Genomic DNA, 15,579 nt, shown 5'->3' with positions numbered 1-15,579 from the left:
GTACAGTAGTGAGAACCCGCTGGGGATTGAAGAATCCAATGCTTGGACTAACCTCTGCAGGGATAAGATACCAGGTACCAACTGTTGAAGCAAAACGATCGCGATCATCTGCTGGGAACCTTAAGGAAATGCCCCAAGTGTACTTGTTCTGAATAGACGATCCGAAGCACTTAAAATTTGCAGCAATCTCAAATGTTTATTGAGCATGTACCTGTAAAGCTCTTATGTTTCATTATGCAATGTTTATCAAAAATTCGGACGTCATTTTTGCAAACAAAACAGTAAAATGAAAATGAACACAAAGATATTCTGAATAACATAATTTCATTGATTGAATGGCCTCTGAACAGGCATTTACATCAGGAAGCAATCCCTGGAAAGAGGTAATCGCACAAAAGATAAAAACAGAAATTAATCTAATGGCAATGTGAAATGGATTTCTATCGGGTTGCAATTCTACTATGACTCGCTCGTCTTCAAGATCCTCCAGATGATCAGCTTTTTGAAAAAGGAGGTTGGATTGTTTCCTATCCTTAGAAAGTTTTCGGTTATTGACATGGGATGAGATTCAGAACTACTCAGAATGCAGTCATTCGCTTAATCCCTAACTTTTGCCTGGATCGCCCTTTCGGGTTTTCAATCCACCGGGATACCCATTTTTGCCTAAGTTGCCTTTTCAGGTTTTCAACTTACCGGGCGTACAATCTTTTCATTTTTAATCCCTAACTTTTTCCCGAACCTTTTTCATTTTCTTGGTTCGTCTGGATGCCCATTTTTTTCCTGGACTATTCTTTTTAGTGTCCAGCAAGTCTATTTTATGCGAAATATTTTTTAACTACGTCTGAGTTCACAGGGGAAGTGAAGTCTTCACCATACATAGTTGCAAGCATTAAGTCTCCGCCATCAAAAATCTTCGTGACAATATATGGTCCCTCATAGTTAGGAGTCCACTTGCCCCTGTGATCTGTCTGAGGAGGAAGGATCCTTTTCAACACCAAATCTCTGACTTGGAAACACCGAGGACGCACTTTCTGATCAAAGGCTTTCTTCATCCGACTCTGATACAACTGCCCATGACAAATAGCTGCCATTCGCTTCTCTTCGATAAGACTCAACTCATTGAACCTTGTTTGAATCCATTCAGCTTCGTCTAGCTTGACATCCAACAAGACTCTTAGAGAAGGAATCTCCACTTCAACAGGTAGGATTGCTTCCATACCATACACAAGGGAGTAAGGGGTTTCCCCGGACGACGTACGTACTGAAGTACGGTACCCATGAAAGGCGAAGGGTAGCATCTCATGCCAATCTCTGTACGCAACGACCATCTTCTACACAATCTTCTTTATGTTCTTATTTGTTACCTCAATAGCACCATTCATCTTAGGACGATAAGGGGAAGAATTGTGATGTTGAATGTTGAAGCTCTGGCACAACTCCTTCATCATTTTGTTATTGAGATTAGAACCATTATCAGTAATGATTCTTTCGGGAATCCCATAACGACAAATGATTTCTTTCTTAATGAATCGGGCAACCACGTGTCTGGTGACATTCACAAATGACGCTGCTTCGACCCACTTGGTGAAATAGTCGATGGTAACAAGGATGAATCGATGCCCATTGGAGGTAGTCGGCTCAATCTTTCTAATCATATCAATGCCCCACATAGCAAACGGCCACGACAAAGACATCACATTCAGAGGATTTGGTGGCACATGCACCTTATCAGCATAAATCTGGCATTTATGACACTTCCGAGCATATTTGAAATAATTTGATTCCATGGTCATCTAGTAATAACCCGCTCTCAACAATTTCTTAGCCATTGCATGTCCTCCGGCATGAGTACTGAAGGAGCCTTCATGAACTTCCTGCATTAACATGTTTGCTTCGTGTATATCCACGCATCTGAGCAAAACCATGTCGAAGTTCCTCTTATACAGCACATCGTCTTTGTTCAAGAAGAAACTGCCTGCCAATCTTCTCAAAGTCTTTTTGTCATTGTTGGATGCCCCTGCATGGTACTCTTGATTCTTCAGAAAGCACTTGATGTCGTGATACCAGGGCTTGTCATCAACTATCAGTTCAGCGACAAACACATAGGCGGCCCTATCAAGGCGCATAACATCGATCCTAGGAGCATGGTTCCACTGAATCACCTTGATCATGGAGGATAGAGTAGCAAGAGCATCTGCCATCTGGTTCTCGTCACGAGGTATATGATATAGCTTTACTGTTGTGAAGAAAGTCAACAGTCTTCTCGTGTAATCCCTGTAAGGGACCAGATTAGGCTGAAGAGTATTCCAATCACCATTCACTTGATTGATCACTAGAGCTGAATCTCCGAAGATGTCTAAAGTCTTGATTCTCAAATCAATGGCTTGCTCGATACCCAAGATGTAGGCTTCATACTCATCTTCATTATTGGTGCACTCGAAAGTCAGACGAGCGGTGAAAGGCATGTGGGCACCTTTCGGAGTAGTAAAGATAGCACCAATTCCACTTCCTCTGACATTGACGACCCCATCAAACATTAAAGTCCACTTCTCATCTAGATCAGGTCCCTCCTCAACAGCTGGCTCTTCACAGTCTTTCATCTTGAGGAACATGATGTCTTCATCAGGAAAATCAAACTTCATTGGCTCATAGTCTTCAATCGGTTGTTGAGCAAGATAGTCTGACAGAATACTCCCCTTGATGGCTTTTTGGGATGTATACTGGATGTCGTACTCTGTCAGTACCATTTACCAACGAGCAACCCTTCCGGTGAGAGCTGGCTTCTCGAATATGTACTTGACTTGATCCATCTTGGAGATCAGTAAGGTTGTGTGAGTCAGCATGTATTGTCTCAATCGCTTAGCAACCCATGCAAGTGCACAACATGTCTTTTCAAGCATTGAGTATCTCGACTCGCAATCTGTGAATTTCTTACTCAAGTAGTAGATGGCATGCTCTTTCCTACCTGTCTCGTCGTGTTGACCGAGAACACAACCCATAGAATTGTCAAGTATTGTCAAGTACATAATCAGCGGTCTCCCTGGGACCGGAGGCATGAGGATAGGAGGATTCTGCAAATACACTTTGATCTTCTCGAAAGCCCTTTGGCAATCATCATTCCACCTGATAGCCTGATCTTTTCTCAACAACTTGAAAATTGGCTCATACGTGGCTGTTAGATGAGAGATGAACCTTGCAATGTAGTTCAACCTCCCTAAGAAACCACGGACTTGTTTCTCGTTTCTTGGCTCAGGCATTTCTCGTATCGCTTTCACCTTGTCAGGATCCACCTCAATCCCTTTTCCACTAACAATAAAACCCAGTAGCTTTCCAGATCTCACCCCGAAAGTGCACTTGTTCGGATTAAGCCTCAACTTGAATTTCCTTAACCGTTCAAACAGTTTCTGCAGATTCACCAAATGTTCTTCTTCTGTTTGAGATTTGGCAATCATATCTTCCACATAAACCTCGATTTCATGATGAATCATATCATGGAAAAGAGTCACCATAGCTCGTTGATATGTTGCCCCAGCATTTTTCAGACCAAACGGCATTCCCTTGTAGCAAAAGGTGCCCCATGGGGTTATGAAAGTTGTCTTCTCCATGTCTTCTGGTGCCATCTTAATCTGATTATAGCCAGAAAAGCCATCCATGAAGGAGAATACCGAGAACTGAGCCATGTTATCCACCAAAACGTCGATGTGAGGTAATGGGAAATCATCTTTAGGACTGGCTCTGTTCAGATCCCGGTAGTCAACACACATCCGTACCTTTCCACCTTTCTTGGGTACGGGAACGATATTTGCAACCCATGGCGGATAATTAGTAACTGCTAAAAACCTTGCATCCAACTGCTTTTGCACTTCTTCCTTTATCTTGACAACCATCTCTGGTCTTGTTCTTTTGAGCTTCTGCTTGACCGGAGGACAACCCTCTTTGAGAGGAAACCGGTGTACCACAATGTCTGTGTCAAGCCCTGGCATGTCCTGATAAGACCAAGCGAAGATGTCAACATACTCTTGCAGCAATTCAATCAACCCTTTCTTCACATCACCTTCCAAAGCAGCCCGTATCTTGATTTCTCTCTTGACGTCCTCAGTTCCGAGATTAATCACTTCAACAGACTCTTGATGTGGTTGAATGATCCTTTCCTCCTGTTTTAACAACCTGGCAAGTTCTTCAGGGAATTCACAGTCTTCATCACCCTCTTCTTCAGCTTGAAAGATTGGATTTTCGAAGTCGAAGTGAGCCATAGCAGAATCGTTATCAATAGGATCCGGTGACGTGCATCTGCATGAGTGATGGTATGTGCTTATGCGTGTGAACAGTGAGTGAAAACTAAACAAAACATTGCCAAATATTTTTTTTGATTTTTTTGGTTTTTGAAAACTGCAAAAATAGAAAGACAGTGAACAAAATATTTGGATGTAAAAAGACGTCCTTTATTTATGATAAAAAATGCAAGTAGTCACATAGATGAGCCCTACACTGAGTCATTACGCCCTGGGCGGAACGTAAGACTTGGACATGCATGAACAAACAAGGAAAATTACTCTTCAAGAAGAGTGACTTGGACAATCTCTTCAGAAGACCAATTGTTGATGACTTCACCCGGGACCCTCGAACGCACCCAGTTGTCGATGTCGCAATCACTATCCCCATCTTCTTCGTTGATTGCAGATATCTGGCCATACTGAATGATGCCAGCACTGGAGAAAGTAATCGGCCCCTGACGAGTCTGAGGCGCTGAAGTTGTAGAAGTCAGAGCTGGCTGATACCCAATCCCGAACTTGTCTTCTTTCATCGGTAACTCCACCAGACGTCCCCAACCTGGGGCAACGCCTGAGTCTACCAAGGCCTGCGCCTGCTTGAAGGACGAGATAAAGGTACCTGCTTTAACCTCTTCCACTAGAGCTGCATCCTTGATCTGAACTGCCTCAAAGGCCTGACATAGGGTCTCATGAAATTCACCTTCTACCTCTACATACTTGAATGTAGACAGGTTACTGATCAGAATATCCTCCTCACCACAGACGGTGATAATCCTTCCATTGACTGGGATTTTGATTTTCTGATGTAAAGTTGAGGAGACTGCCCCAGCATTATGGATCCAAGGACGTCCCAATAGGCAGCTGTACGAGGGACTGATATCCATCACATAGAAGACGGTGTTCAAGGTTTGTGATCCAATCAGAATTGGCAATTCTACCTCTCCAAACACCGACCTCTTAGAAACATCGAAGGCTCTCACAATAAGATTGGAAGGCTTCAAGACCAAACCTTCTACTTCTAACCTTGACAGGGCTCTCTTGGGTAGCACATTGAGAGAGGAGCCTGTATCCACCAGAACATGTGATAACACAGTGTCTTTGCATTCCATCGAGATGTGCAAAGCTTTGTTATGATTGCGTCCGGCTGGTGTCAAGTCCGAATCAGTAAAACCCAACCCGTTGCTTGCATGAACATTTGCAACGATACTTTCTAGTTGGTTCACCGAGATCTCCTGAGGCACATAAGCAGCATTAAGAACCTTCAGCAGTGCCTCCCTGTGTGCCTCCGAACACAACAGGAGTGATAGAATAGATATCTTGGACGGAGTATGAATCAACTGATCGACTACCTTGTAGTCGCTTTTCTTTATGATTCTCAAAAGCTCGTCCACATCCTTCGCAAAAGTAGGCTCAGAACCAGCCTGGTGTGCAGAGGTACCTTCATTCACAGCTTGTTTGCCTTTGGCTTTCACTGCGGCATCAGCATTATCAGTTTGGGTAACTGGTGGTGAGAATAGTCTACCACTCCTGGTGAATCGCCCGATTCCACCAACATTGTCCACTATGGGATCTATTATTTCCACCTCAGGTTCCGACTTCTGATCACACACCTCCTCTATTTTCAGTGGCTGCTCCACTCCGTGATCATGCGTGTATACACTCCCCCCATAATGCCAAGGAATGGCCCTTTCGCTGGTGAAAGGTAAAGGACCAGGGGTAGGGATGGTCATAGTGGATGGTCGCACTGGTGGTACCGGTTACGCTTCTGGCACACTGATCTGAGCAGTTGGGTAGAAAATGGTGATAGTAGCAACATCACAGTCATACTCAGAAATCTCATTCATTGAAGCATAAACATCCGAGACATCGGAATCAAGTTCAATTACACCAGAATCAACCACATTGTTTGGGATATCAGCAACAACATTGGAAAAATTAAATACATCGATGGGAATTGCACAATCAACAGGATCAACATTTGTGAATTCATCAGCAGCATCTTCAAACACCTTTTCAGCAACCCCTTCAACAGCCTCTTGGACAGACAAGTCTTCAGCCTGGAGGATACCATCGTCAAGCAAGGCCTGGATACCTTGTTGCAGCTTCAAACAACCTTTGCTCTATGTAGCACAACCCAAACAACCATTCCCACAACCGGGGAAAACATTGGCCTTCAGCAAGCAGTCTTTAATCTCCAACAGCGAAGTCTTCAGTTTCAAAACATCCTTGATGGACTTGGCTTCTCCTTCCACCATATTAACATTTGCACCATCATGCTGCGGCATGGGATTGTTGACGATATTAGGAGCCGGCGCAAAGTTAATGGCCTTCGACTCTATGAGGTCCTGAACTACGTGCTTAAAAGCTTTGCAGTTCTCAATATTATGGCCAGGTGCCCCAGAGTGGAAGTTACACCTAGCATTGGCGTCATAACCCACTGGAAGCCTGCCGATAGGAGGAGCCAGAGTGCGTAACTGCACAAGTTGTAGTTGTTGAAGACTAGGAAGCAACTGAGCGTACGACATTGGAAGAGTGTCGAAACGCCTGTCCATCATCTTTTGCCTCTGTTGGTAGGCGGGTCTGTTACCCTGTTGCTGTTGTTGGTATTGATTCTGTAGACGCTGTGGTTGTTGTTGTTGTATTGGTGCTGCAGCCGAAATGGTCACAGCTGCAACATACGGTTGTTGATGATAGTTCTGAAAATTGTTCCTTCTGATACCCCTGCTCTGATATGAAGACATAAAATTAACATCCCCCTCTCTCCGCTTCTATCCCTATATGAACGGCTTCTTCACACCTGATGATGATCCAACTCCACTCTGAATCTTGCATGTCTTCAAATAGTTCTCCACCCTCTCACCGGTAGAGACTACATCAGCAAAGTTAGAAGCATTGCAACCTACCAAGCGCTCTAAGTAAGGTCCGGGCAGAGTGTTCATGAACATATTAGCCATCTCCTTCTCCAACATAGGAGGCTGAACACGGGAAGTTGTTTCTCTCCAGCATTGAGCCTATTCCCTAAAGCACTCATTGCTTTTGAGAGACAAATTCTGAAGTTGGGTTCTGTCAGGCGTCATGTCTGTGTTGTACTGGTATTGCTTCACGAAAGCCTCAGCCAAATCCCTCCAGCAACGGTAGTGGGCTCTGTCCAGTCTCATATACCATTCCAGGGATGTCCCAGCCAGGCTGTCCTGGAAGAAGTACATAAGCAACTTTTCATCGTCAGAGTATGCAACCATCTTACGGAAGTAGGCTTACACATGAGTCTTCGGGCAAGAGCTGCCATTGTATTTGTCAAAGACTGGGACTTTGAATTTCGGTGGCACCCTCACGCCTGGGACCAGCCCCAAGTCAGCAACATCGACCCTAAGAGGATTCTCTCCTTCCACTGCCTTCAGCCTCTCCTCTAATCTTCTAAACATGGGGTCCATGCCATGGCCCATGCCAAAGTCTTCCTGCATCAAGGTGAACTGATCGTCCTGATCATCATGGACGGGCTGTTGACCGGAGTTGACATGTGGGATCGGGGTAGGCCCCGGTCCACTGGGTTCGTTAACCTCTCCAGCTGGAGGATCAGTCACCGTCTCTGGTTGATTAGTGGCGGAATTCCTCTGCATCATCTGTCTGAGCTCTTGCTGTCCTTGAGCTACTCCCTGAACCACATCCATGAATTAGTTCATGCGAATTCTCACCTCGGCGAGTTCTGCTTGTAGGCCCTCCATAGCTCTCTGCTAGTTTCTGCGGGTACCGTACCGGTGAATTCCTGAATCAGCTATCCTGCTAGTGAAACACCAAATAATATGAGAACACCGCAGCGGTACCTGTTGTGTAAGACGTGCAAATGAATATGTAAATGCAATGACATGTTTATTCATTCCAAAGGGTATTCTATCCCCTTGATTCCAGTCTCACATCAGATAGGAAGTACAAGAAGGTCGAGTTGTGGATAAGCTTCTGAGATCAAGATGCAATAAAGGGAAACCATCATACAAATGAGTTCAAGGAAAAGGGCCTTAGCCAACAGTACACCAAAAGAGGATCTCCACAACAGGTCTGTGGATCATCACTACAAAGCAACAACACAAAAAGTAAAGAGAGGAACAAAAATCAGGAATCAGCCTCCTGTATACAACCCATAAGGACTGCTCCTCACTTCAGCCAGCAATGCCATCGTGTCAGGATAATCTGGAGATTCTGTCAAGCGTCGAATAAGCAGATTCCTCTTGTGAATAACCCCATCCAGTTCATTGATGTGCTCTATGTAGTAATTCCCATCATCCTCTCCAAATACCTCTTCAAGTCTAGACTTCTTCAAACCCACCAGAACTTTGAGTTCTTCAATCTGTCCTGAGCCTTGTCGAGTTGATCTGTCATGTAACCATTAGTCGAACGGGCGCCCATAAGCTCATTGTTCTTCTCCCTCAGCAGAATCTTCAACTTCTCAATTTGACCAGTCAATTCGGCCACCATCTCCTCCTCCTTTATCTTCCTAGAAGCTGAAAATGCATCCCATTGCTCTTACCACCCAACTAACTTACCATTAGCATCTGTTAACTGTCGTTTGACTCGCCTCAACTCAGAACTGGATGATCCCAAGGCTTTGTCTGTATTCCTGAAAAAGTCCACCTCCACAGCTAATTTCTTCTCTGCTTCCTCTTGCAATCTGGTAGCTTCCCCCTTCTGATACTCCGCTTCATGGTACAAATGCATACAGTCTTGCAATTTCAAACTCATCCCCGAGTTTTCAATTTGAAGTCCCTCCATGGCATTCTTCAATTTGTCATACTCCTCTCGGCTCACCATTGTTTCCTGCTCAGGAGTAGGTGGATACAAAGGTTCTTCAATGGGAAACGACAGACCAAACTCTTCAACTCTTCCTTGAAGCCAAACTTCATACTGAGGATAAGTCCTGCAATCTCCTTTTCCAAGCACAATCCTTCCTCTCTTGATCACCTTGAGCCAGACCTCAGTTGCCTTACGGGATACAGTCAGATCCGATGAAGAATGGAAAAATAGAGATTCTTCCACATCCTTTTCCAAAGGAGGAGTTCTTAAAGTATATCCAAACTGCATGACTGCTAGAGAAGGATTATAGTTGATACCTCCTCTTCTTCCTACCAAAGGTACATTTGGGAAGTTCCCACAACTATGAATAAAATCCGCCCGAAGTAAGTTCCGGTCAGACCACCAAGAAATATCTTCAGCTCTCAACCCCATCAATCTCTTCGACCAACTCAACGAGTCCTCGACATCAATGAACGCTCCAGACTTGGGTAAGTGAGAACTGAACCACTTATAAAACAAGGGCGCACAACAATTCACCAATCCTCCTTTCCTATTCTCATTCCTGTGATGCACTGAATGAAAGAAATCTCCCAATAAGGTCGGCACCGGATTCCCCAACACAAAGAGGCGTATCGCGTCTACATCCACAAATTTTGCAACATTAGGAAACAGGACAATCCCGTATACACAAAGAGCCAACATAGTATTGAATCCTCTCTGATCACCATCTTCAAGCTTCTTCTTGGCTTCTTCCACTAAGAATCTCAAATGAAAACCACTGACTCCTCCCCTCTGACACATATTAGACTTCAAGACTGATTTCTCCAAATATGTGGCTGAAGCAACCATGCTGAGATCGGGCAGAAACTCAGAACTGTAGAATAGCAACTACGACTTGATAGGAACTCTGAGAAAACTGGCAACCTCCTCCAAAGTAGGGACCAGGATGTAGTATGGGAATGTAAAACACCTCAAGGGAGGGTCATAGAACTGCAGCAGTGTAAAGAGAGCATCGTGTTGATCTTTGGAGAGAACCGTAACGAAACTGAGAATCAAACCGTAATCCTTCCGGAATCCTTCTAGAGAATCATGATCCATTAACTTCATCAGCTGTTGAATAGGCTCCAAACAAACCACAGGAAACTTGTAAGCGACATGTCTCTTTCTGCCAATATCCATCTTGAGAGAACCAGAAAACCCCGACAGGAATCAAGAAGAAGATGTAAACCCCTAGAAATGGATAAACATGTGTTAAATGATATGAATGCAAAATGATGTGATGCAATGCAGTGACACGAAAATCAGGAAATGCTGTATCTGATTGAACATCTGTCAGGTTGCACTGTCTGAAGAGAAACCCACTGAGGAAAATAATACAAGATCAAAGATCTTCTCCAAAAAACCGGGTTGGTTGAAGGTTAAGGTTTCCTGAATTTAGCCCGCCCCTCACTGGTAGGTTCTAAGAACAGAAGTTTGTCAGCTTCAGCCCTTCAGTCAGGAATAATGCGTTTACCACTGAAGGTTTGGCATTATTACGAGATAAAAGACCTCCACTGACTCCCCTCAACAGGATATCCTAAAGCAAGTTCCCAGCCTCGGGGTCCTCGGATTGAGCAGTGAGAATGCGCCCACCAGAGCTAACATAAATGCGTCTCGGAGGAGAGTCCTTGACTGAGTTCTCGGGAAATGGTCACCAGAGTCGACGATTTCTAGAGGAACATTTGTCGTTATGGAACACCCATAGGACAGAATATATCCAAAAGAAACCTCGTCTGGATGTGGGTCTTCATGAACGACTTAACGTAGCAACATGCCACGCAAGCCTCATGACTATCCACTCTAAAACCTGTGTGTACGCTCAAGCCTGGGTAGTGGGCTTATCTCTCATAGAACATCCCATCCCATCCCAACAAACAAACAACCCACAAAACCCACAGATATAGCAAACATATGTACATGAATGCAATAAGGTAAAGCAGGTAAATGTTGAAAAATAAATAACTGTACAAAAGAATAAACACCCAACAAACAAGAAACCTACAAAAGCTAGGAGGGACTCGCTTAGGGAAACCGGGTCCCCAGCAGAGTCGCCAGCTGTCGTAACCTAAAAAATAGAGAGCGAAATAACAACCGGCGAAAAGAAATGACAGAAGAGTCGCCACCGTGCGTTATTTATCCCAAAGGAAGGAAAGGAAACGCTCGAAGTAAACCTGGAGAAAGGAAAGGAAAAGACAAGGTCTCGCAACCAAATCTTGGGTTCGGGAGTCGATTATACGAAGGGAAGGTATTAGCACCCCTACGCATCCGTAGTACTCTACGGGATCCACTCTTGTTGTTCTTGTCTAAAGGGTGTGGGTTTATCTAATGTACTATTTACTAAAAGAGGGTCAAAAGAAAATGACTCACACGGATGTCGCATCCACTGCATACGTATGTCATCTGAATATGAGAATCAGAGTCTTTGTAGCTCGGCTACCTATGGGTTAAAGAGGAGTGTGCTCGCTAAGACATCGCGTCTTATGCCTACGTATCTCATCGGGAATGAGAATCAAAGCAAAACGTAGTTCAGTTAACTACGGGAACAAGGGTCTCGATTGCAACTAGGGCAAGAGAAAGGGAAGGTCTCGATCGCAACGAGGGCAAGAGAAAAGAATCGCAACAAAGGCGAAAGCAGGCAATGATTAGTTGTTAGTTGTTAGTAAAAAAAGAACTCGGCAAGACATCGCATCTTGTGCCTACGTATCTCATCTGAACATGAGAATCAGAGTTGCCGTAGTTCGGCTACATAGGGATTGCCATCTGAACATGGACTTACAAAGGAAGACACCAGTTGTGTCAAAGGAGAGTGGGCAATGTGTTCATGTCCTAGCAGCAGGTGTCGCAGCTCGCTGAATCGAGTCTTAGGCAATTACCTCTTTGCAATAGGACGGACTGACATGTCACAGGATCGTAGATGCACGGAAGGTCTAAAAGTGGGGAAGCTCTGCCCTAGAGTTGTCATGCAATGTGGACCTATGTGTTAGGATTTACAAATGGGAACATCTACCTAATGTTAGCATGCAAAGAATAAGGGAATACTACCTATGTTATCATACAAAAGAATATGGTAATTCTACCTATGTTATCATACAAAAGAATATGGTAATTCTACCTATGTTATCATACAAAATAATGTGGGAATTCTACCTATGTTATCATACAAAGGGTTCTACCTAATGGGTGCTACCTAAACGGAACAAGAATCGACGAATGGAGCAAGGAGAGGATAAAGGTAGATGGCGATGCATGAAGCAATCGACTTACAGGTGGTAGATGGCGATGCATGAAGCAATCGACTTACAAGAGAAATGGAGATGCATGAAGCAATCGACTTACAAAAGGATGGAATGAATACGTGCTGGTCTTGTTAAGTTTGGAAAATGATTACTCGACGTTGGATCGAGGTTTTGATCTTGTTTTGAAAAGGTTATCGGATGCTCGTTTTAGTTCTTGTATTAACGGATGAATAAAGAATGAAAGAATAAATATATACACTTCATGGGAGAGGGGTACATTTGTTATGAATGAGGATTGTTCATGGCAAGCAGACAATAATAATATATGCCTCATACACCATACAAGTAGGCCACAATTAATCAGATAAGATATAAACAAGTATATAATCAAATCCAATAATCAAAGAATGAAATGAATGAGCATTAAACAATGTATGAGAAGTATAAACATGTTAAGCAATCAAACAATAGAAGCACGGATGAAAGAAACAAGTATACAAAATATCAGATGAATCAGACTGGTACAGCTATGCACACAAAGGATCAATGGATAATTTAATCGGGAAATGATGCAAGGATCAAATAAAATCAAGATGAAAAGCCTCTAATACATTACATATGAGATGAACAAGGGTGGACCAAAAGATCTCTTCAATTTCCCTAAGCAATCCCTTAAGTCAAACATCAATCATAGAAAAGTCAACTGTAAAGTCAAGTCAACTTAAACATTATCAAATAAATAGTAAATTAATCACAAAAATTATGAAAAATTAAACTAAGTTAGGTGGGGTCAGGACATCATCATCCCCCAAAAAGATTTTAAAAATAATGAAAATTAGTGTATAAATTAATTGAAATAAAACAGAAGTCAAATGTAAAGTCAACCAAGCAAACTAGGCCAAAAATAAATCTAAAGTAAATTAAAAATGGGAAATAAAATTCCAATAAAAGGTCAGGTTGACCATGAGACATTGGTCAACCCTCATCCCAAAAATCAGAACCTAAAAATAATTTTAAGTCAAGAAAATAAAATAAATGAAAAAATGTATGCTTAAAAGAACCACTTGAAATAAATAATTAAAATAAAATATTAACATTAAATAAAATATGAAAATAAAAATTTAATAAATTAAATAAAACATTAAGCAAAGTAAAAATATTTTTTGATATTTTTATAAACAAATAAAATATTTTTATTAATTAAAAAGAAAAACAGAAAATAAAAAAAGAATTAAGAAAGAATGAAAGAAAATAAATGGTATAATGTGAGATGGGCCTTGAGGTGGTGCAGATAGCGAAGGGCGCAGGGCCCGGTCCAGCCAGCGTGACAGCATTAAAAAGAATGTTCATTAAAAAAATTATGTCACACATGCATCAATTGGACAAGGTACATTTAAGTCACTAAAGGACGAAATAAGCACTGGACGGTTGAGATGGAAAGGCGTGCGCGATCTGAGAGGTAGCCAAGAGGACACGTGTCCGCTCCCATGCAAGCCATGCAAATGCAGCAACAACATATGAAGAAATGCAGCAAATTTCTTCAATCTCCCACACATCATATCTCATGCTACAAGGCTCCAAATGAGATGATGTAAAAAGCAAAGTTCAAGTATGGAACATGTAGAACACAATGGTGCTTTGTTTCATTAAAAATAATGGCTTTAGCATGTAGAAAAACGAACAACAAGGGGGCTTCATGCACCCAGATTCAACAAAAAATAATGTTACAAAATTAAAATTAAAAGCAATGCCTCATGTTGAAGGGTTCATAAGCATGCATAGCATAGTATTAACAACAAAAATTAGCACGAAACAAGCATGGCATAGTGAAAATAGCATGAAGTAAGCATGGAATAAATGAAAAAAATAACATGAAGTATGGATAACATGATGAGAAACATGGATATATGGTCATGAAAATGGAGAAGTAAAGGTACCTAGTGGATGCAAGGTCCACTGCCCCTTGAAGATGGAAGGATGGAAGGAAAAAGAGGTGCTTTTGCAAACTTGTGAAATGGAAATGGAATGAGATGGATTTCTTGCTCCTTGCCTTGCTTGCTCTAAACTTTTGCAGCCACACCTTTTCAGATTAGGGTTTAGAATGTTTAAGTATGTAGGGTTTTAAGTGTTAATGGGTTTGAAGTATTTGTTTTGGTTCATGACAAAATGATGTAAAAAGTGGGGGTGGTATGAGCAAGTTCTAAATGTAGCAAATCTTAAGTGAGTGAACATAAAGCAAATGGCCAAATGAGGTAAAAGAAAGGGCTGGTCAATTTTGTGGTCTGACTTGGTTGTTTGGCTGCAGCATAAAAACAGTCCAACAGGGTGACTTTAAGACCTTGTATCTTGATGAGTACATGTCCAAATGGCAAGGCAATGCAAACAGTAGAAAGAGGGCATGGAGCTTAACATCTTTCATGTTGAACACAAGTTGAAATTGTGAGTGGAAAGAGGTGAAAAATGGTCATAAAGTTCAGGTTCCATAGCTGCAAAATGGTTGCGCCAGTTTGGCCTAAATGCTGTCAAAAAATTCAGTCTATGATACCAACTTTAGTTGACTGTATCTTCCAAACCAATGATCCAAATGGGGTGGTTCTAAAAAGGTGTGAAAGAGGACATATCAAGGTACAACTGTCATAAATAAAGTATTTTCAAAAGATGTCTTGAAGTGCAAGAAAACTGGCCCATAAGTCTTGACAAATCTTGCAGATTTTGGACTTAGAAAATTTTCTAAGTGTTCTAAAATAATGTCTTACTTTGACCAAGCATAACTTTCTCAATTTTAATTCAAATGAAACAAACTTTATATCTCTAGAAATCTTGGAACAAGAGGAACAATTTTAATGTTGGAGAAATTTTCAAATGGAGCTTGCATCTTGATGGAATATAGGCTTAAAGTGGGTGCAAAAACCATAAAAACTTGCCCTAAATGGAAAGTCAACTATTTCCAAATTTGGTAACTTTTCCAACTCCTGATTAAATGATGAATCCATGATCCAACCTTGATCAAATTTCCCATGTAGGCTTCCTTAGGCATGAATTTTGAGATTCCACTTTCAAAATGTCAGGAGTTGACTTTTCGGGCCCTACAGTTGACTTTTCCCAAACTGTTTGATTTCTGATTCCATCGGTCAATTGAAGCACCTCTGGCTCAAATAATGAGCTGATTTTTTGTATGTAGACCCTTATGGACATATGTAGGGCCACAAAAATGAGTTTCACCCAAGGAATCAGAAATAAACCGATTT

The sequence above is a fragment of the Lathyrus oleraceus genome, chromosome 5 (genome assembly GCF_024323335.1).
Source record: "Lathyrus oleraceus cultivar Zhongwan6 chromosome 5, CAAS_Psat_ZW6_1.0, whole genome shotgun sequence".
NCBI classification, from domain to species: Eukaryota; Viridiplantae; Streptophyta; class Magnoliopsida; order Fabales; family Fabaceae; genus Lathyrus; species Lathyrus oleraceus.
This window is presented reverse-complemented; position numbering follows the sequence as displayed.